This window comes from Tasmannia lanceolata, unplaced genomic scaffold (genome assembly GCF_043159265.1).
Source record: "Tasmannia lanceolata isolate RefF3 unplaced genomic scaffold, GAP_Taslan_0.1 ptg000013l, whole genome shotgun sequence".
Taxonomy (NCBI): Eukaryota; Viridiplantae; Streptophyta; class Magnoliopsida; order Canellales; family Winteraceae; genus Tasmannia; species Tasmannia lanceolata.
In genome coordinates this window covers 27,534,539-27,558,979 of record NW_027518690.1, presented here as the reverse complement: position 1 = coordinate 27,558,979, position 24,441 = coordinate 27,534,539, and the positions used below count along the sequence as shown (strand labels likewise).

The following is a 24,441-nucleotide window of genomic DNA, read 5'->3' as shown; positions in this document are numbered from 1 at the left end:
TTGTAAAAACGATTCAAAAGCCACTAGATATCTCAATCGGTCAAACGCCCAATTTTCTCATATAACGATTCATTTTTTTTATCAAAATTGATAATCAAATAAACTGACCTACCAAAATCATATTAGATCATGCATGGTAGCTTTTACGAAAATCATGAAGAAAACAAAGAAGAAACAGCCATAAGCATGCTTTTCTACCTTTGATATTATAAAAATAGAAGAACCTACTGTTGATCGCGCTCCTTGTCTCTGGGGCTGGCATTCCGAGATATACGCTTCGTCCACCCCTTTTACTCGATAGAGAAATCCTGAAATCCGCCAAATATAAGCCGCTTTGAATAACAATTCAGAGAAGATGAACGAGATGTGCTTGCTAGAAGAAAGGCTCGGCCAAAGAACAACCAATCAAGGGAGAGAGATGAGAAACAAGTGATTTGAGAGAGCTTTTTCTGATATTTTTGAGAAATAAAATCAGTGTACCGATGAGATGAAGATGATAAGAATTGGTGAAGATGAGGGAGTGGGTGTTTGTGGATGGTAATAAATCAAAGAGAGGGCTCTAATTATGAGATTTAACAAAACAAACCCAAACGCACTCCAAACAGCAGATGAGAGAGAGAGAGAGAGAGAGCCCAATTTTTTATTCGTGGATCTTGAGCAGGAGGATAACCAAAAACATGGATTGTGGCAGCCCAAAAAAAAAAGCAACCTCTTGTCCCCCCTTGCAAGCCTTTTTTATAAAGGGAAGAGAGAGTTACCAATATTTCAAACTTTCACAAAGTTTCTTCAAAATCTCAACTTACTATTTTTTCCTAAAATATTCCCTTTTATTCATTCTCCATGCATGTGCAACAAAGAAATATAAAGGCCACTTTCTAATTAGAGGATTCTTGTCTCTTTCTCTTTCCATGCATATATATATATATATATATATATATATATATATATATGTTTATATATATACATTCCTTTCCATGCATGTACGTAATTCCAAGAAAGAAATATAAAGGCTACTTTCTAATTAGATGATTCTTGTCTCTTTCTCTTTCCATGCATATATATGTTCATATATATACATTCCTCTCCATGCATGTACGTAATTCTAGGAAAGAAATATAAAGGCAACTTTCTAATTAGATGATTCTTGTCTCTTTCTCTTTCCATGCATATATATGTTTATATATATGCATTCCTCTCCATTATCTAATCCATGCAAAAGCAACAAACCGTGCAACTTGTATAAACTTAATAACAACACCCAATAAAGGCTGGACGTGCATAGATGGGATGATCAACCCCATTCAAATGTTGGGTAACAGTGTAAATGGGTTGCGCCCCCTAAATTATTTCTGTTGGATGATCCAAGCCGTCCAATTGATAGGCCCCACATTGTAGATTCATTATCCTTCTAGAAATCAACACCTTAGGACAATCCAAATAGTCCAAACGATAGGCCAAAAATGTAAATTGGTTGCACCCTTTAGAACATTTCCATGGGCTGATCCGATCCGTCCGAATAATGGGCCGCAATGTGAATATGTTACACCATCTTTAAATTACTCCCATATGATGATCTGAACCGTTCATTTGATGGGCGACAATTGATGATCTTGACCGTTCAAATAGTGGGCTGCGATGTGATTTAATTCCATAGGATGATCCAAACCATCTATTTTAATGGGCCACAGTGTAATTAGGTTGTACCTCAAAATTAGATCCCACTAGAATGATCTCAACCATCAATTTTATAATCCAAAGAGCAAGTAGGTGGCGCCTTAGAACCATTGTCATAGAAAGATCCGAATCGTCCATTTGATGGGCGAAATTCCGAATGGATTAATGTCTCCAAAATCATTTCCACTAGCCACCTCAAATCATGATATCATGCCCATTTTAGCCCACATGCATAGTAATATATTAATCAATTGGGTCATTGGCTCGTCTAGTGGATCCCACAAAATGGTGAACGAATTTGGGAGTTTTTCCAAATTGACCGAATCATGGTCATACCACGCAACTCATTTACACTTCCTACATCTAATTAAAGTTAAAATCAGTAGGGACTCTTCCTCATTCAATAGCTAGTATTTAGATAAGAACAACTTTGGATGGGGCCCACTAGCTAGCGTAAGTTGTAAGGAAAGAGGGTGTTGGGTAGAAAAATCCAAAAGTGAGATTAGGGACTCTAAGAAAAATTTACCGAATGGTGACACTTGGGTTTTATAAATTCCATATTGAATTGAGGCTCCCAAACTAGCCGGATATCCATGGAAATTCTAAATTTCAATAGCGGGTCCTTCTTTGAATTTGGCCAAACATTCATTGATTGAAATTCTGCAATTTTTGAAATACAAATCGCAGGCCTTGCTTTAAATTGCCGAAACACCAACCATTGTCAAGTAACATTTTTGAAAATGATATGTACCACCTCTTGGCAAAAATTTATGATTAATAATAAAAAGAAACATATGGCGGGCTCCGAAATTCCAACTTCTTCAAATTTTTCATGGAAAATGAACTCTAAAGAAAGGGATAAGAAAAATGAGATAGAAACTGATGGAAGTAGAGGGAAAAGGAATGCTATGGAGAATATGACTTGGGACATAGGGAAAGCTCGAGAAATGGGAAAATGGTCTTCAAATGAAAAATGCTAACGAAAACCTTTGTTGGTTAAAGCGGAGCAAAATGGGGGTGTTTACAATGACATGCCCTTTTTTGGGAAAGGTTGTACATTCCATACATAGATGATACAAATTAACTCAAATTTGGTTATCCTTTTTGGGAAGGGTTGGACATTCCATACATAGATGATTCAGCTTAACTCAAATTTGGATAAGATGACTGTAACATTCCGAATGGAAACATGAAATGGTTCTTTGCAAAAGAAACTAGTTTGGTCTTGTTCTTTATTAAAATTTGACAATAATGAATGGTTCTTTGCTATGGACCCCGATCCGAGAGAGGCGGGGCATGAGCCCCCAGAAAGTCTCTGGATCATCCACGTGAAGGAGAGCTCTGTCAAGGAACTCTAAAAAAGGTTGCCCCTCACAGCATGAGTAGCGATGTAAAGTGAGATACCTCATGATTCGAGGACTAGCCCGGATTCGAGACGTACCTTAAACAAAGAAGAGTCGCCATCCAAGGAAGTAGGCCCTGGATCCCATACTATGCTCTGTTGCAATGGGTAACCAGAGATACAAAAGAAGGTTCGTGCCTGGTTACGAATTTGGAAGGTCCGAAGAGCACCTCATCCGCCCAAGTGCAAACACTTGGTCTCTTATGCCATTTATTTATTAATTTTGAAGAGTTTTAGGCGAAATTCATGTGAAATGGGAACATATACCTCCAAGAAGACGTCTATCTAATCATGCATGTCTCGAAGATGAATAATAAGCACACGCAAAAGAAATGAAAGAAATATCACCTAAGAATAGCTAGGTTATGAGTGTCATGCCTAATTGGTGTCTAAGTTCTGATGGGCAAACACATGCATGCTATAGCTAAAGATATAAGGTATGTACATGAAAGTAAGAAAACACAACAAAACATACAACACAACACAACTCGACTCCACACACGACTCAACACGACAAACTCTAAACTCTAATGTGATACTTGACTCGGACCAAGATGGCCATCCATCCTGGCTACTCTACGTATCCCGGCCTTGGGAAGAATCAGAGTCGACGTAGTTCGGTGACCTATTCTAAACTACGATGCCTAACCATCTAGAATTGTTAACCTAGACTCGATCAACTAGACTCGACTAGTTTTTAAAGCTTCTTGTACGATTGCTTAAATTCAAGTGAATTGTAATTTTTTAGGACTCCCTATATGCCCTAACTAATGCGAGTTGGTTAGCCTTAAGCTAATGCAGGTGGTTCATATATCCTATGTGTAACTAGGTTGTGTGTCCTACGAAAAATCATGGGCAAACTAAGTATTTCCTAGTCTAGCCAGCGGCTCAACTAATTGTCTAACCGACCACGACTTGAGGCCTCCTAACTCTAGGGACATTCACACGACAAGACACACAAAGCATCAACATAACCAGGACAGACTCCTAACTCTAAGACACCCCAAATATCTAGGAGAGACTCCTAACTCTTAGGGAAGATCTTTTTGAGAAGGTTTTGAAGAATTTTTGTATTTTTGGAAGGTTTGAAATGTTTATTTTTTAAGGTTTGGCTGGACCTGGGATAAAGATCTCAAGTTGCACTACGTACCTCGTGGAAGAGGATCAAGCCAACATAGTTCGAAAACAGACTCTCCTAACTACTCCTAATTGTAGACACCCTCATTTTGCTACACTTTAACCAACAATAACCTAATATATTGATCCGTGGAATTTTATTGGTAAAATATGCATCCTCACATTCCCTGAAAACCAAAATAATAAAGAGATGTACCTGGTAAGACGATTAGATCCGAAAAATTGGAAAAATGCCCTGATTGGTGACTTAGAGTGTTAAATCCATGCAAGAGTCCCTCTATCATGGATTTATATGTTTTAAGGCATTAATATCTCGATCTGACTTTACGGATCATCAATCGGGACAAAATAAGCTAGGGTCACTTCACAGCCTAGACCCTGATTCTATTATGAGACCCGATTTCCGTAAATCGTCAGATCGAGGGCTGATTTTCAACACGGGTGTCTTTCTTTACTAAGAATTTGTGATCATTTATTCAAATTAATATCAATCAAGGTCGATCTCAAATTTGGATTAAACATTGGGTCACTTTTATTAAGCAAAAATCCAGTGAAAAGTTACGGATCAAGGCAGGACGAATGAGATCCGTCGAAATTATCCCATTAAATCATCGATAACAAAACATTTTAATATCTTAATTGGCTTTGATATCTTGGTTTAAAGGGTTTAATCGTTGATCCACAGATTGGCGACTCTGCTAGGGATAAATTACCTAACTTTATAACTTTTAAAAGCTTTAGTCATTTAAGTCGTAATTAAAGGGGATAAATGTGGAACAAAAACAAAAACAAAAAAATCAAAAATCCAAATAGTCAAAAAAATCCAAAAAAAACTTAAAAAAACTCAAAAATTCAAAAAAAAAAAAAGGAGAAGAGAACCAGAAGATGTTGTGTGCTTACTTGTGTGAAAAGAAAATAACCTTGGTGTTACTTCATTAATGAACAAAAAGGAAAAAGTGAAAACAATAATTCATGTTCATGAAATGTAATCACCCAAAACGTTTAGAAGATTAATTAAAGGACTTGAGGGCATTAGATTCGAATCCCCAAATTGCACACACTTACATCACTTGCATTTACACCCCTGCATATCACATTCACACACATCCTATTTTAGGAACCCGGAATGTTATTTAGCATGGTTGACTGGGAGGTCATGACCCGGTGCCTCCGTGTTAAAGAAGCATTCCACTCTTAGCCTAGTACCTTTATGGTGCGTAAACGGATCTGTTGGTTCGCGTACTGCTACTCTGGACACCGGTAGAGTATATTGAACACAGATTTGTGCTAAGGGAGCTCTTGACCTTACCCCTAGATTACCCCACACATTCATGTAGATCGGACATGTGTACTTCACGCATGTGAGCCTAGACTAGGAAATCCTTTCCCATCTTTAGAATAGGTAGCCGATCTCTTGAGGCTACATCCGATGTCTTTGGAACACGAACAAAGTCATGAACCAATCATAGTGGTTCCGCTAGATTAGGGGTTAGGAATTGCGCCCTCCAAATAAAGCACAAACATAAAATGCCTTTGAGGTTGGGATAATAATCTCATTGTTCTTAGATCTAGGAAATCCCATCAATTCCTACCAATCATCTCTTCTTGATCAACAATTTTGCGAAATCATCACCATCTATTCCTTTTCTGTGGATCGTGGGGTAATGTCCTATTGCTTAGGGTTCCCTTTCGAGGTCTCATCTCCTAACCACAGCTTAGGATTTCAGCTTCCTTTAGACTAGGGGCACCTTCCTCGAGTTCATCTTTAAAACCCCTAAAATGCCATTCCATTCAAACTAGGGGCATCCCCTTTTGAAAGTCATTCCTTACTAATTCATTGATTACATTCTTTCAAAAAGGAATATCTTTTGAATGAAAGATCCATCAGTCTCAAATGTGTTTGCAAAATGAGTCATTCTAGCCAATGCATGTTTTCAATCAAGAACACCAGTGTATCTAAACTTTTAATCATTTCTTTGTTAGGAGTTCTTGTGTCAACCATTGATCACCTTCAAGCATCTTGGGTTCGAGTAGACTCTCGTCTGGTTAGAAAGTCATCTCTATCTCCAGTAGCCATGACAGAACCTACTGAGAATCTGCAACCCACTAACCTTGATGCGGTATTAGCCAATATCCTTCAGCAGATGAAAGAACTCAAAGAGGACAATCAGTTTCTGAAAGCCCAATTTGTAGAAAAGTTTGGTCCATCTTCTTCCTCACCTTCAAAAGGAAAAAAACCTGAATACCCAGTTGCATCTGAGATTCAACCACAGCCTAAAATTACTCCTCTTCAGATTGAAGTTCCAGATTTAGAGCAGTACGCAGAGGAGAATTGTAATCCAGTTACCACTCAAGGGGACAAGTCTCTGGCTGAAAAATTTGAACAATTGTCCAAGAAGGTCGACAATATCAAGATTCGTGAACCTGATAGCTTTAACCATGATAATCTTACTCTCTTTCCAGAAGTCCATCTTCTGGCTAATTTCCAAATGCCGGACTTTGACAAATACAATGGTGTAGGTTGTCCCACTTCTCACCTTCAGATGTTTATCATAATGTGTCAACCTCAAGGCCTAACTCCTGAGCAGATGGCTCAACTATTTCCAATCTCCTTGACGGGAATTGCAAGAAAATGGTTTCTGAGCCTAGACAAGACCCGATACAAAAGATGGAAAGATATTGGGGAGCAGTTCATTAAGCAATTTGGTTATGAGGATGGAACAGAGATTACCCGTCATGACTTAGAAACTACAAAGCAGGATTCCAATGAGTCATTCATGACCTTTGTAAAGAGGTGGAGGAAGAAGCCAGCACAGATGATGGATCGCCCGTCTGAGAGAGAACAAGTACAGATAGTTTTGAAGAACCTCTCCTCTCACATGTTACAGCATATGTCACTGCAGTTCTATCCAGATTTTGAACATTTTATTATAGCTGGCACCCAAATTGAAGATGCTATGGCATTGGGAATTTATAACAAGAATAGCTCGGGTTCAAAGGAAGTTAAGAGACAAACACCAGCCCAAATCAGTAATGTTTCTAGAACCACTCAGCCTCAGAAGGCTGTAGTGTTTGATTACAGTCAACAGGGTACCATGCCTCAGGAAAGGCCAAGAACAGAGTTTACTCCTATCCCAGTTCCACCATCAGCTGTACTCAAACAATGTTTGGCCTCTGGCCACATTACCTTACCACCTATTAAGCCACCTCCCAACCCTCTTCCAAAGACATGGAGAGCGCAGGATCACTGCGACTATCATCAAGGACCAGGCCATATTACTGATCGATGCTTAAGCCTGAAGTTTGTAATCCAGCTTATTGATAATGACCTACTCGTCTTTCCACCAAAGCCAAATGTAGTCAACAATCCCCTGCCAAACCATGCTGTTCCACCTCCAGCCGATGTCAATGCCATATTTTTGGACAATCCCGAGTTTGATCATTCTACCTTAATTCATACATTTGATTCCCAACATCACCCCCATATCCTTAACTGGGTAGGAGTAGAAGATGAGGAGAAGAAGCACAGAAAGGCAACCCTACCAGAATTGCAGTCAGAAGTTTATTTTGTTGAAAAATCAGAAGCTTGTTCAGATACTGTTCTTGTTGTGGATGATGCACCAGAAGCTGAAGTCCCACTTATTGCAGCTCTCCAAGACAAAGGAAGTTTCGCTGAATCTCAGATCCAGACAGTTGCAACCGAAGAAAGTCTTTCCGATTAAAGTTTATGTCTTTATCAGTTCAAGTTTAGTCCAGTCGTGATGCCGAGTCCAGTTCTTATATTCAGTTACAATAAGTGCCTAGTCCGGGCGAGTCATTATTTCCTGCATTTATTTTGAGTCCAGAATTGTGAATCCTGAGCCTGTTCAGGAAAAGTCAGCAAATGTAATTTCTTCTCATTCAATAAAATTTCTTTCTCAGTATATTCGAGTGTATGCTTCTGACTTAAATAACAATAAAAAAAATCCCTCCTCGGAAGAGGATAAAAAGGTCGACAAAACTCCACTTGAATTACAACAAATGCTTTAACAAGTGGAAGGACGTTGAATCCTGCCTTTCAAAAAAGAAATTGAAATTATAAACATTTGAGCTTAAACTTTGAACTAGGAAATATGAGTTGGGAACGCATTACCCTCTAAGGAATGCAAGAAATCAATAAACCTACTACAAGAATACGAGAAAAGCCTCGCTTGGTCTTACAAAGATATGAAATCGAAGAATGAAGACACGTACACAAGGGGCATCAGTTAAGGCCACCTCTTATGCTTCCAATGGTCAAATCTATCAGAACTAGTGTGCGGACACAAAATTCATTGCAAAAGAGTTCAAGTTCAAATATCACAATACAGTTATCGATACAAAGAGTTGTTGGTCCACTTCCCAGATAAAATCTAGATACCTTTGGAGATGAAGAATCGATGTTCGAATTCAAACAAAAGGAGTCAAGAACCAGATAAAGCCTTCAACAAGACCCTTACCTGGAAATGCCGTCAAACTCCAAAAAAAAAAAAATAAATAAATAAAAATTCTATCATTGACCACTGGAAGGCCTTCTTTGGCCGAGTAAATCCCTGAAAGTTAAAACCCTAAAAAGAAAAAAATCAAATCCCTTTTCAAACCCCTTTGAGCCTGAATAAAATTTTCTTTCAAAACCCATCACATTAGGGGCATCTACCCTGAACTACGCGCGACCTGATCCCTACACTGGGGTACGTAGGCAGCCTAGCAAAACTAGGTTCGGTCGAAACAAAAAAAAAAAGAAAAAGAGAAAAAAGCAAAACCATCAATGAAAGCTTCTAAACTAGGAGCACCTACCCTGAACTACGCTCGACCTGATTCCTATGCCGGGATACGTAGGCAACCTGTATACACAGGTTCGGTCGAAATTTGCATAAACCTCAAGCTTTTTCCTCAATGAACCCTTATCCTACCCATAAAGTCTTTCCGGCGTACAATGCAAAGGTTCCAGGCAAATAATAAAAAAAAAACGGAGTTTGAAGACCTGCTAGGCTGAAAACCCGCAAGGGCTGTCTAGGCAAAAGTTAAGGTCATTCACCTGCTAAGTTGAAAATCCAAAAGGACGGCTTAGGCAAAAATCAAGGTACAAGCCCGCTGAAATGAAAACCCGAAAAGGGTAGTTCAGGCAAAATCTAGGGCAGACGGTCCGCCAAGTTGAAAACCCGAAAAGGGCAACTTGGTCATGGTAAGGGTTATCCACGAAGGCTACCTTCGACATTTTCACAGAGTGATCCATCAATTGAAAATAACTCGGAATTTCAAGAGAGTCAGGCAAGAATACTTGTAATTCTTGGAACTAGGGGCATGAAAATCAAGCAATCCAAGGAGCGGTGATAATGTCCATGAAGTACTACTGTTTTAAAGAAAATGTTCAAATGTTTACCAATCGATAAATTATTCTCTGAAAGGCAAGACTTAGCAAAAACAAAAACATTAAAAAAGTCAGAAGCATCACTGTCTTTTATTCCGATCAGTCCATTCAAGTCTATTCTTTTTCAGAATCTCTCAGTTTCTCAAATAGTGTCTTTTGCCAATTGTTCACTTTAATGCAAGTTGATTGTCGTCCTCGTGTCATAAGGTTGCAACTGTTTCGGTGAAGAGGTAAGGTATCACTTTTACTTGCAAATGCATCAGAGCCAGATTGATTCTGAAGACTTCAAGAGACAAGTGAGAGAAGCCAGTTTAAGCAAAGCTAGTTTAAAAGAGAATTCAGAAGTGAAGACTTTTGGAAGAATACCGTGCAACCAAAACTCATCTCAGGCTTGGAAGAATCTCAGATGTAATGGTTAAAGAGAGCTACCCTCAGGAGTTGTGAGCATTACATTCAATTCAAACCTTCTTTTACTCATAAGTTCATCAGGTCCAGTTTGCTGATTGTCCTTTCTTGTCAAAGAAAATGGAATATCCGTATCCCCAGAGACAGAGCTCCTTTATAAGAAAAAGTTTTTCAACTCCCAGGTTTTCCAAACACCTAGTCTCAATTCCATCAAGCCCCATCAATATCCTTACATCCTAATCTTTCTTCCACCAGTTTCAATTCATCCTAATCTCAATCCATCTCGATTTTCATCTCCATCACAATCACATTTTTTCAAAAAGTTCAAAAATCCATTATCCTATTTCATTCATAAATCATTCCAGCTACCCAGAGCTTTCAAGTTTACAATCCATACTCATTTCATTCAAATACTCTTCAGACATCCAGCTGAGAAAATCATGGTCAAGACTGTCTCACCTTATGTGAGGCCTTGTTGGTCGCTTCCAGAAAAATCCTATTCCAAATTACCAGGCTATGGTGTTTAGATTAGGTCTACCAGCTTCCAGAAAAATCCTATTCTAAATTATCAGGCTATGGTGTTTAGATTAGGTCTACCAGCTTCCAGAAAAATCCTATTCTAAATTATCAGGCTATGTTGTTTAGATTAGGTCTACCAGCTTCCAGAAAAATCCTATTCTAAATTACCAGGCTATGGTGTTTAGATTAGGTCTACCAGCTTCCAGAAAAATCATATTCCAAATTACCAGGCTATGGTGTTTAGATTAGGTCTACCAGCTTCCAGAAAAATTCTATTCTAAATTATCAGGCTATGGTGTTTAGATTAGGTCTACCAGCTTCCAGAAAAATCCTATTCTAAATTATCAAGCTATGTTGTTTAGATTAGGTCTACCAGCTTCCAGAAAAATCCTATTCCAAATTACCAGGCTATGGTGTTTAGATTAGGTCTACCAGCTTCCAGAAAAATCCTATTCTAAATTATCAGGCTATGGTGTTTAGATTAGGTCTACCAGCTTCCAGAAAAATTCTATTCTAAATTACCAGGCTATGGTGTTTAGATTAGGTCTTCCAGCTTCCATAAAAATCCTATTCTAAATTACCTGGCTATGGTGTTTAGATTAGGTCTACCAGCTTCCAGAAAAACCCTATTCTAAGATTACCTGGTTATGGTGTCTAGATTTTCCAGAAAAAATCATATTCTAGATTACCTGACTATGGTGTCTAGATTAGGACTACCAGATTTTCAAAAAAATTCTATCCTAGATTACCAAGCTATGGTCTCTAGATTAGGTCTCCTATCATCATATTTTCAATCATCTGTAACTTTCACCCACACTTTTATCATCCCATCTTGCATTATTAGGATAGAAAAGCATGTTGCATGAAAAATAATAAAAATCACAAAAATTATGCATTAGTTTGCATTTTGGATTGCATTGCATTGGGGGGTATCGGTTGTTTTGTTTGAAATATTTCATTAAAATTGCCATAGAAATACAAATTGAAACATCACATCGTCCATCTGAATTGGCTTATTGTCAGTTAAAGTTCCGCAAAATGAGAATGTCTCTTTAGCTTTGGCATGCGGTTACTAAGTAACCTTTACCAAAGAGGGGCATCTGTAGACACCCTCATTTTGCTACACTTTAACCAACAATAACCTAATATATTGATCCGTGGAATTTCATTGGTAAAATATGCATCCTCACATTCCCTGAAAACCAAAATAATAAAGAGATGTACCTGGTAAGACGATTAGATCCGAAAAATTGGAAAAATGCCCTGATTGGTGACTTAGAGTGTTAAATCCATGCAAGAGTCCCTCTATCATGGATTTATATGTTTTAAGGTATTAATATCTCGATCTGACTTTACGGATCATCAATCGGGACAAAATAAGCTAGGGTCACTTCACAGCCTAGACCCTGATTCTATTATGAGACCCGATTTTCGTAAATCGTCAGATCAAGGGCTGATTTTCAACATGGGTGTCTTTCTTTACTAAGAATTTGTGATCATTTATTCAAATTAATATCAATCAAGGTCGATCTCAAATTTGGATTAAACATTGGGTCACTTTTATTAAGCAAAAATCCAGTGAAAAGTTACGGATCAAGGCAGGACGAATGAGATCCGTCGAAATTATCCCATTAAATCATCGATAACAAAACATTTTAATATCTTAATTGGCTTTGATATCTTCGTTTAAAGGGTTTAATCGTTGATCCACACTAATGACTCAAGACTTTTGAGATGTTTTGGATTTTAAAATATTTTCAGATGTTTTTGACTCAAGAGGACAGCATCATATCATCATAAGGGTACTCCTGATATCCCGCAAAGGTTGGACACAATCCTATACTTTACGAGGGGGCTGGATGGGATCACATCTCGATCACATCTCTGCAAGGGTTGGACAACGTCCTATACCTTTTTGGATTGGATAAAATCACATGATTTGATGAGAAGTTAGACAGAATCCTAACCCCTATGATGATAGGACAGACTCCTGAACAAGAGGACTGACTCCTAAAGCTAATGGACTGACTCCTAAAGTGGTGACTCTAAGAGAGGTGCTAATGAGACAAGGCATGTCTTCTAAAAGAGAAGGAGATAAAGAAGGGTGCTAGTGAGACTGGGCAGGTCTCCTAGACACAGAGGTGGGCTCCAAGTATCCTTATCAATGCCCTTGCAATGATTAAAAGATTAGGCCACTAATAGACCGAGTTGGTCTTTACTTAGTAGGGTTACAGCTTATGAGACCTATGGGTTGACTCAAGGACAAAGCTTGCTATGAGACAAATCATGTCTCTCTAAAGGGTGTGACTTTCTATGAGACAAAGCATGTCTCTCTAAAGGGTGTGACATTTCTACACAAGACATAGCTTGTCTCCTAAAAGGGGTTTGATTTTTTTGTTGAGACATAGCTTATTTCTCTAAATGGTGGGTTTTAGATAAATCTTTCATTGCCCTAGCAATGAAGAACTAGTGGTTTCAAGGTACAAGGTTCTTGTCTAAAAGACTAGGTTAGTCTTATAACAAAAGAGGGGAGAGCTACTTGGACCGAGCAAGTCCCCTAAGGATGGGCTTGGGCTAACGCCTTCATCGCCCTCACGATGATAAGAGGATAAACTCAAAATACTACTTTAATTTCTTAATAAGGAAAAAGAAAAAGAGACTAATATTACATGAATCACTCATGTCTAAACTAACAAGTAACTTCGTTGTGTCATTTCAAAAGAGCTTTTAACAATCTTATCATTTTTCATAAAACTCAACCATCTTAAATTAATAATAAATATTTCTTTACAACCTAACAATAAAAGAATGAACAAAATTGAATTGTATAAACATCTGGTGTAACTTTAAAAAAAATGACCACTAATTTCATCCTATACACAGGCATATTATACTAGTACCAAATAAGAAAATTCCACAGGCCTCATATAGCAATCATATTACATGTCTATGCAATACTACTCAAAGTAAATAATAATATTTACAAACGTCCCACTAAAAGATAATCTTTATCATTTTTTTTTCACAAATAATCTAACCAACTCTACACTTTATTATTTATGTTAATTATACCCTATATTTAACAGTATGAAAAGACTAGCTTCCAAAACAAACTGAACATCGAATTAACATTTACAAACCATGACTAAGATTTAAAATAGGTCTAGGTTAAAAGTATCCAAACAAACATAACTGATATTCTACTACATGCTAATTGTTTCATAAATAATTTTGTGAGACCCTTAGACCTTGAGCATAAAAAACCATAAAAAAAACCTACAGGGTACACATTATTAGCATAACCCTCGTGGATAGCCATTATGGTTTCTCAAAAGTGACCCCATAAAGAATAAACTAATTGGAATCGATTAAGCAAGGTGAACTTGTGCAAATATCCGACTTTGGTAGTGTCAATATCAAGGAGATGAGGTTGCAATTATCAAGGTTTGTATGAGGGCTGCCATTATCAAGAGGGTATGAGGGCATGCAAATAGCAAGAGAGTGAGGGCTGTTTACTAACATATACAAGGAGGTAATTGGGTCTTGGATATTTAAGGATAATAGAAGATTTGGGAATTATAAACACCATTTTCCTTGAGCAACTTCACCAAGTTAAAGAACATGAGAATTATTTGATCATTTCAAGAATATACTCACATGATTGGAAAATAGCAAAACTACCTTATTTGGCAATCCAGATCGTTCATTCTTTTATTGAATTTAAACACAAACCCAGAAAACCTTCTCTATAAGACGACCCTAACTGCCCAGTTTATGATTATTTCATTATGGTCACAATCATAGGGTTGAGGGGCATTTCATCACATAATTGCATGGTTTAAATCCTAGGAAATCATAGGGTCAAAATTATCTTATAGAGAAAATTGACTGGGCATGCTTTTTCTTGCTATGAGGCCAAGAAACGAATGATTCAAATCACTTGAATAGTATATAACCTGTTGCATTTTGAATTAAATATGCCTAACAGTACTCTATGCAATTTTTAGAATGATTTCAACCTGGTGAGTCAATTGTAAACTCACTCATGACAAACCTATCATGTTAAATCAAAGTAGCAGGCCTTTAGCTTATAATATTAGAAACCACAATAGTATTTTGGAAAAATTATTAAAAAAATGCAAAGTTTTGTCTAAATTGTGAATAAAGGGCAGTGATTTGAAATTTATAAAAAATGTGTTGTCAGGTGAGAGAATATGGCTTTTAGGACAAATATACCCCTCCTACCTCTTTTTTCTCTCCACCTTTTTGCACCTATCCCTATGCACTTATTACCTTGTCACCTACCACCTTCTTCTTCCTCAAGACTTTTCTAACGTGGAAAACTCCATGGAAGGGTTTTGAAAGTTGCCATTTACAACAGGATTTGGTATTCATGAGGGTTTATTCATGATAAATTTATTAAAGCAGTGTTACAAAATGCAAAAAAAATAAATTTTGAGCTGAAAACTGAATTTTGTTGTTTTCCCCATTTTCAAGATAAATCCATTTTTTTGCATTTTTGGATTCAAAAACATTAAAATCAAGCTTCAATTTATGGTTGTGCATGACACTAAGATCACAATGTATATCCCTATTATCCTTGGAATTATTACTCAATTTGAAAATATAAATCTTTGGAATTATCCCTACTCTACTGGCTTCCGTCGGAAGTCCGAACAAAACTACGGACTTCTGAATGGAAGCCAGTATACGTAACCAAAATACTGGTTCCATTCGGAAGTCCGAATGTTTGTTCGGACTTTCGAACAAACGTTCGGACTTCCGACGGAAGACAGTCGGACTTTGTAGTTCGGTAATTGTCATATGTTAGTGCATCCTTTTGGTATTTTTTCGTAATTTTACTACTTTGCTTCCATTTTTCGTAATTTTTCATTTAAAACTTAGCACTTCAGCCACAAATCCGTAATGATTACTATTTTTTGCAATTATGTTTTTGCTAGCCACCTTTGCACCCCCAATCTTTGCATCAAAGGATGGGCCACAAGCCGAGAAGTTGCCTCGGCGAAGGTGGCTAGCAAATTCCTATTAAAAAAAAAGGGAAATGTTATCCACACTACTGTATTTTGATGAGGGCACTCCTCACTTAATTAAAAGTACAGTATGGCCCCCTGCATAGGATGATACAAAGCGTCCATTAGATGGGCCACGGCCTAAATAGGTTGTGTCCCAAAAATCATTTCCATAGGTTGATCCTAACCCTCCGATCTATAGAGGGTTAGGACCAACCCTCTAACATTCTGATCAGAGGCTTAGGATCAACCTACGAATATGCTTTTTGGGGCACAACATATTTAGGCTGTGGCCCATCTAATGGACAGTTTGGATCATCCTATGGTGCGGGCCATACCGTACTTTAATAAAGTGAGGAGTGTCCTCATCAAAATACGGTAGTGCGGATAACATTTCCCAAAAACATCTTAAAAAATACGGCAAAATTCCACGTGACCCACGGGTCGACCCGGCAGGTACAGGCCCGGCGTGGGAACCACATTTTCTACCCCGGCACCACTAGGGAACCACATTTTATTCCTCGGAACCACAAGGGAACCACATTTTATATCCCGGAACCACTAGGGAACCACATTTTCTACCCCGGAACCACTAGGGAAACACATTTTCTACCCCGGAACCATAGGAAAACACATTTTATACCTCGGAACCACTAGGGAACCACATTTTATACCCCAGAACAACTAGGGAACCACATTTTATACCCCGGAACCACTAGGGAAACACATTTTATACCTTAGAACCACTAGGGAACCAAATTTTATACCCCGGAACCACTAAGGAACCACTTTTATACCCCGAAACCACTACGGAACCACATTTTACACCCCGGAACCACTACAGAACCACATTTTATACGCCGGAACCACTAGGGAACCACGTTTTATACCTCGAAACCACTACGGAACCACATTTTATACCCCGGAACCATTACGGAACCACATTTAATACCTCAGAACCACTAAGGAACCACATTTTCTACCTCTGAACCACTAGGGAACCACATTTTATACCCCGGAACCACTAGGGAACTACATTTTATACCCCGGAACCACTAGGGAACCACATTTTATACCCCGGAACCACTACGGAACCATATTTTCTATCTCGGAACCACTAGGGAATCACATTTTCTACTCCGGAACAACTAGGGAACCATATTTTCAACCCCGGAACTACAAGGGAACCACATTTTATACCCCGGAACCACTAGGAAACCACACTTTATACCTCAGAACCACTACGGAACCACATTCTATACTCCAGAACCACTAGGGAACCACATTTTATACCCCAGAGCCACTAGGGAACCACATTCTCTACTCTGGAACCCCTACCGAACCACATTTTATGCCTCGGAACCACTAGGGAACTACATTTTCTACCCCCGGAACCACTAGGGAAGCAAATTTTATACCACGAAACCACTAGGGAACCACATTTTATACCTCAGAATCACTAGGGAACCACATTTTATACCCCGGAACCACTACGGAACCACATTTTATACGTCGGAACCACTGGGGAACCACATTTTATACCTCGGAACCACTACAGAACCATATTTTATACCCCAAAACCATTACAGGACCGCAATTAATACCTTAGAACCACTAGCGAACCACATTTTCTACCTCGAAACCACTAGGGAACCACATTCTATACTCCGGAACCACTAGGGAACCACATTTTATACCTCAGAAGCACTAGGGAACCACATTTTATACCCCGGAACCACTAGGGAACCACATTTTATACCCCGGAACCACTAGGGAACCACATTTTCTACCCCGGAACCACTAGGGAACCATATTTTATACCCCGGAACCACTACGGAACCACATTTTATACTTCAGAACCACTAGGGAACCACATTTGATAACCCGCAACCACTAGGGAACCACATTTTCTACTTCGGAACCACTAGGGAACCACATTTGATAACCCGCAACCACTACGGAACCACATTTTCTACCCCGGACCCACTACGGAACCACATTTTATACCCCGGAACCACTAGGGAACCACATTTTCTACTCCGGAACCACTAGGGAACCACATTTTATACCCCGGAACCACTAAGGAACCACATTTTATACCCCGGAACCACTAGGGAACCACATTTTATACCTCGGAACTACTATGGAACCACATTTTCTACTCTGGAACCACTAAGGAACAACATTTTATACCCCAGAACCATTAGAGAACCACATTTTATACCCCGGAACCACTAGGGAACAACATTTTATACCTCGGAACCATTAGGGAACCACATTTTATACCCCGGAACCACTAGGGAACCACATTTTATACACAACAACCACTAGTGAACCACGTTTTATACCTCAAAACAACTAGGGAACCACATTTTATACCCCGAGACCACTAGGGAACGACATTTTATACCCCAAAACCACTAGGGAACCACATTTTATACCCCGGAACCACTAGGTTCTAACATGTAACCAAACATGATTGTATACATAGAGAGAGATAAAGAGAGGTCAAGATAAACATGGCAACCAAACAAAGAGTCTCATAAATAGGGTGAAAAAATCAAAGCACAAAAAACATGAAAACATGAAGAGAAGATGTTAAACCTAACCGAAGCTATGTTTATCACCCAAATAAGCAATGGATTTTTTTTCCAAACTACAATGGCAATGGGCTTTTTTCCAAAAGTACAATGGCAATGGAGCTTTATCACGTTGCAAATGGATTTTTTTTTCAACACTACAATGGTAATGGAGCTTGGAAACGTTGGCAATGGAGTTTTTTTTCCAAAACTACAATGGCAATGGCAAGCTTCAACAACCTTCCATAAAGCCTTGAGGAAGAAGAAGGTGGTAGGTAAATGGCAACCTTCAAAACCCTCTCATGGAGTTTTCCAAGTTAGAAAAGCCTTGAAGAAGAAGAAGGTGGTAGGTGAGAAGGTAATAAGTGTATAGGGATAGGTAAAAAAGGTGGAGGGAAAAAAGAGGTAGGAGGGGTATATTTGTCCTAAAAGCCATCTTCTCTCACCTGACAACACCTTTTTTATAATTTTCAAATCATTACCCTTTATTCACAATTTAGACAAAACTTTGCATTTTTTTAATAATTTTTCGTAGTATTTTTTTTAAAAGAGATTATAAGAAATACTTACCTGGAAAAGTGGTTGAACCCTTGAGAGCTGAACTTTTGTTGGACACCATCGATTTCTTCTCCAATAAAAGATAGTAGATTGGAGATGGCGATTGTGATGACTGAAACCAAGACGACTACTCGCCGGATTCCGCCAATGGAAACCGGAGAAGATTAAGATTATTTCCTTTGTTTTACCTCTCTTACAGATCTCTTCATGTTTTTACCCAACCAAAGCTCTTGTCAATGATCCGATCAATTTGTGCCGAATCCAAAATCCGAAGATTTGAGTTGTTGGCCATGAATACAATTGCAGAAATTTGGCCGGAATTTTAATTGGGGAAGCGAGCTTTGGGTCTCTGCAACTCATTCTCTGCTGCTCTCTTTTTATACTTGAATGTAGATGTCTTCTGAGCTCCTTTGCTGAGTTCTTTTTCACAAAAAGATGTGTGAGTTTTGAATCACGAATATCCTCTCCCCTCTTTGCTGGAAAGCTAGACCGAACTCTTCTCTTCCTTTTCTTCTCTTCCTTTTCTTTACAGATTTTCCTTTTTCCTCTGCAACTTTCTCTATGCCAGTCTGAAAATTTAGAAGCTGAAGTAGGGCTGATGAGACAAAAGGAAGAGAAATAAGATGGCTATGATGTAGTAGAGGCCGGATCTAATGTCACATTCAATGGAAATTGGCCGGATTTCATGGAGGATTGCTAGATTCCGGCAAGTATCTCAAGGAAGATGAGGAATTAGGGTTTGAAATGGGGGATCTAAGGAATAGAAGCTATAAATCAGCCATAGGAGAGAAAGAACTTGCAAAAGACATAGGTAGCTTAGGAAAGAAGAACTGACCAGAGCTTGGCCGGATTCCGGCCAGATCTTGTCGGAGAAGATGGGTTGGGGTTTGAGATCCACTTTGTCTCTCTTAAACTCTCATTTTCTCTCTCTCTCTCTCTCTCTCTCTCTAAAAATTTGGGGAAAGATTTAGATCCCTCACAAATGAGCCTTTGATGCCTTTTATAGATGTTTTCAATAATGTTTCGCCCCCTTTAGTTTGCAGGACATCCCCCCTTGTGTATGTTTGTACTTTGTTTTGGAAGAGCTGGGTGGTCCATGAGAAAAGAGTTTAATGAAAATTACGAGAACAAATTAGTGCTCCTTAGTTGTCTGGGAAAATCCCCTTACTAAAAAAAACTAATTGGACAGCCCCCAAACAGGATAAATCACTCCCCTTCTGCTACACTATATATACACTATCTCACGAACCACACTCGTTTGCTAGTCAAACCTCGACGGATTTCGACAAAATTTTAGAGGGACCTAGCTAAGACCTTAACCTACCCTAGGGAGCAATTTGGGACCTTAAATCTTTGATTTGATAGGATTTTGCTCAAACAAGATATATAGGAGTTCGGTCAAAATGGGGTGTCTATATTTGCAAAAGAAGTTGTTTAGGTCTTGTTCTTTATTAAAACTTGACAATGATGCTTATGGTGAGAGTGATATTGATACTTTTTCAGCCATTTTGAAATTGCACTAAGTTCTTCTTCAGGTAGAATTAGATACTTTCGTGAATTAAGGAATTGTACTAAGTTCTTCTTCAGGTAGAACTAGATACTTTCATGTTTTCACAATTGGTTGGATTCATTTTCATGAAATCCATATTTGATAATTCACAGGGATTGGCGAGAAAGGAGGAGCTTGTCTTGATTTGAACTTTGATGAGGATGACTTACTTGATAAGTAAATCTTCTAAAGTCATGGAGACTATGCTTTCATTTCAGTATGTATAGAGTTCACTTGTTTGTGAAACTTTATTTTGGATATCGATGAGAATTATACCCCATGAATGAATTCCTCTAAATTCAGTGGGGTTCACTTATATGTGAAACTGCCTTTGGTTGAGTTTAGATTGTATCTCAAACTCTTGGTTAATCATAAAAGTATTCGTGTTTTCAGTTGGATTATAGATCTTTTATGATATGGTGATGTAGATGATTCAATATTTTGTTTGAACATCACACTATTTATCTATTGGATTATGCTATACGTAGAACATAAGGAGGAGATTGTTGGGTATACATGTGTATGGTATAACCCTAGTATATGTTCTAAAATAAGCCCAATAGGTAATGGATCAGGTGTAGTGAGCCCATATGGGCTGGAGCTCATTAACCTCTTATAACTCTAGTGTGTGTGTGTGTGTGTGTGTGTATATATATATATATATATATATATATATATATATATATATATAGGGGCTGGAGGCAACAAACTTGGTATTCCAAATTAGATACCTTCGGTGTAATGCTTCAAGCAACCTCTTGCTTGACCTAATTCCTCTAACACTAGTATGATATACTACCAATACACTTAGGTTTTGGTTACGATACGAATTTCAATTTCGATGTGTTTCAGTGGGGATGGGAACAAAAATATTTCGGTTGTTTGACTCTCCTAATAATTGTCACTTCCTAGCCATTAACACATGCATGTGTCTGGGGTTATAGGATCTGTGTTCATCTGGTCGGCCATCATGGGGGCAGTGGACAATGCCATATCCCCAAACGAATGGATGATCCTTGCTACTTGACCAAATAAGGGTTCCTTTATGAACTTTCCTGATTGTTGATTTTTGCAGGCATTGATCAACAGTTGGGATCTTTGTGGGAGCAGGCACTGTACATGGTCACATGGTTGGGTGACCAGATGAATGGTCTTTGGTCACCATCCTCCTGATGCATGGAGTAGTGTTATTTATGTGCCTGCACATGTCTAAATGCAAGACATGAATGTAGCATGCACATGGGTCTTATGCAGTTCTATAAACTTATTTTATATCACACATTTTTGGTCAAAGTTTCTTTTTCATTAATCTTTATTATTGATTTCTTTCTGGATGTCTAAGTCTTCAGACCTGAGACAGAGGAGGAAAAGATGCTGAAAGAAGAGATACAACTGCTAAAGAAGGAATTGGCAAATGAAGCCGAGGTGAACGTGAAAGGGGAATCTACAACAGGACCTGCTGGGGAGAGCATTAGTCTACATGAGCAAATATTTAGCAAAGAAAGGGACCTGGAGCTACTGACGCAAGAGTTGGATGACAAAATTCTGGAGCAGGTAGAGTTTTTGGCCTTCCTGAGAGGCCGCCCTCTCAGTCTGGCTTGTCAGAGGAGTCTAGAAGTACGGAGTTCACGGATAGGTCTCGAGCCCGTGGAGCAGGAGATACTTGGACCAGATCTGGAGATGACAGAAGAGCCTTTCAAGGCGGCAAGGAAAGAGGGTTTCTCGGCAACAGGGAACTAGACAGCTGTGTTTCATTACTAGTTTGTTTTTTTCTTGGAGAATGATTATCATTTTAGTGGAAAGCAAACTCATATCTCAACATAGATTTACAGTGCAGATAGATCTGCTATTGATGCATGTGGATATATTAAGTTGGAAGGGAAATGATATCTGCATTTCTATTGTTTTGGTGAGATCACTCCCACATTACTAATCAGTGTTGCTTTCACAAAGTGTCCCATTATTAAAAGAAGGAAATGCAGATACAAGGGAATGCAGATATCATTTTCTTTTTGAAAATCATTAGTAGTCTGGTATTCTCATGCATTGGACAGAGTTTAGGCCTATGCATATGAAGCTGTATATTGACAAACAGATAAATTTGAAAAAAAACACTAACATTGTCATTTTTTCTTCTTCTTTAGCATACATTTTGTACAAGATGGTCCTGAAATGCGTGTGATTTTGCAGGCCCAAGTCCAGGGAAAGATGGTGAAGCTATTATTGGTGTGGATTCATTGGGATTCGACACCAAAAAAAGAATAATGCTGACTGTTTTATTTTTTCTTTTCCTCTATTTTGGTTTTGCACTTGAAAAAGCGGCGAGAGATGTGGGATACGGGAGAACCTCTCTAATTTATTGCTTCTTTGATAAGTTGTAAAATTGCATTTTTTTCCCATGGAAAGGCAAGCAGCCTCTCAGTATCCTTGTTCTTGATTCACTTCTAAACCCCAATTGACTTGATGTAGACTCAAAGCGTGCAGTCGCAAGTTGCAACTTTCTCATGGATGCATGTCTGATTTATTGTAGCGTCTGCAACAGAGTGATCAGTCTTGTGTAATTGCAGATAATTCCAGTCATGGTTAGTTCTTTAGCGTAGTTAAACGGTCAGAACCAACTTGGTGCTGGTATTGGAACCCAAAGGGGTTCTCTCTTCTTCTTCTTCTTCTGTTTTTTCCTTATCATCTTTTCCATCCTCTTCTTCCTCTTCATCTTATTCCTCTTCTTTTTATGTCTTCGAAGTGGAAATAGAAAAAAAAAAAAAAAATTGCTGCGAAAAATAGTTGTGGATAGACTATAGAAGAAAATAGAAACAATTTGGAAAAAACTATAAAAACGGAAACGAATACTAGGAAGACAGAGAAAAGATTTTTCGAAAAAATTAATGTGCTAAACATTTTTTACTACTGAATTTTTGTTGCTCTTATCTAAGTTTTACTGCTTTTAATAAATTGGACCGCTACTATTTTACGGCTCTTAATTAACTTTTTACCACCCTAAATGCTTATTGCTGGATTTGCTGCTTCTATATCTATAAAAACATATTCCGTCTAAAAGTATAAAATTATCACTCTTATTGGCCTTTTTAAGCCACTGTTATTTCTATTGTATGGTTCTTAAAAGCCCAGAATACTTGATGTATGAGACAGCTACCACTCTTAAAGGCATTTTGACTTGCTAATTTTTTTTTTATCATTTCTAATAATTTAATGTGCTAATTTAGTTTTTTCCCTGCCTATAAATTTTCATTTGAGCTTTTTAACCACAATTTCGAAATCATTCTCCCATCTCTCTCTCGGTTTCCCTCCATCTCTTTGAAGAATTTCCCCTCTGGCTTCTGTTTCCAGCAACTACGATTTGGGCTCTTTATGATAATATTTTTGGATTATTTTTTCTTTGTAAATCTACTAGCAGTTTTTTTTTTATCATTAAAGTAATCAATTGGGGGAAATTTCACGGGAAGAATGTGGATAGCAAGAAATGCTCATTTACATTTATGTTTTTCGTTACATATCGATGGCACGCCCATGTTTTTTTCTTCACTATCTGATTGGTTCCGAAGAGTTTTCTGGTAGCTGTCATAACCATTTACTCCTAGTATTACACTTTCTAATTAGTTGTTTAGAGGCTGTTTTTTTTTTTTTTTTTTTTTTTTGGTGGGGGGGGGGGGGGGGGGGTGGTGTGGGTCGTTTAATGCATTACATTAGCCTTGAGCTTATTAAATTGACTGTTTGTGCGCATGGTACAAATTGGACGGCCAGGTAAGTATGTGTTCTCATTCCAAGTTTTTCAAAATTAAGAAAACGAGTCAACACAGGCAAGCCAGACGAGTTTCAATTGATTGATGAACCAACCATCGAATGAACATCACTTTATTTGAAGGCAACATGGTTGGGTTGGTAAGCTGGCCCATTTGTAATGCGATCAATTGATTGGTTTTGATCACAGCCCATGCTCCATGTGTGGTGGAACCCATTTAACAGTGGAGCAGGGCATCAAATTCATGCCCCCCTTGGAGTTTTATCAAAGTGGGCCTTTGAAATCTGCATTCCTCACCTGTTTCCCTTGTGTCCTGGTTGCTTGCCGCCGAATCTCATTGTAAATATGCTGGAAATGGGAGATTAGAACTGGACGCGATACAGATCGTTACATGCCATCGGCCATCAGCCATCAGCCAAACAAACACAAACCTGGCCCG

At 38.4% G+C, this 24,441-nt stretch overlaps 1 pseudogene; it reads left to right on the top strand.

Annotated features, from left to right (window-relative positions):
• Nucleotides 1-9,856: 9,856 nt before the first annotated feature.
• LOC143891114 (eukaryotic translation initiation factor 4B1-like) lies at nt 9,857-22,308 on the top strand (annotated as a pseudogene).
• The last annotated feature ends 2,133 nt before the right edge of the window (nt 22,309-24,441 follow it).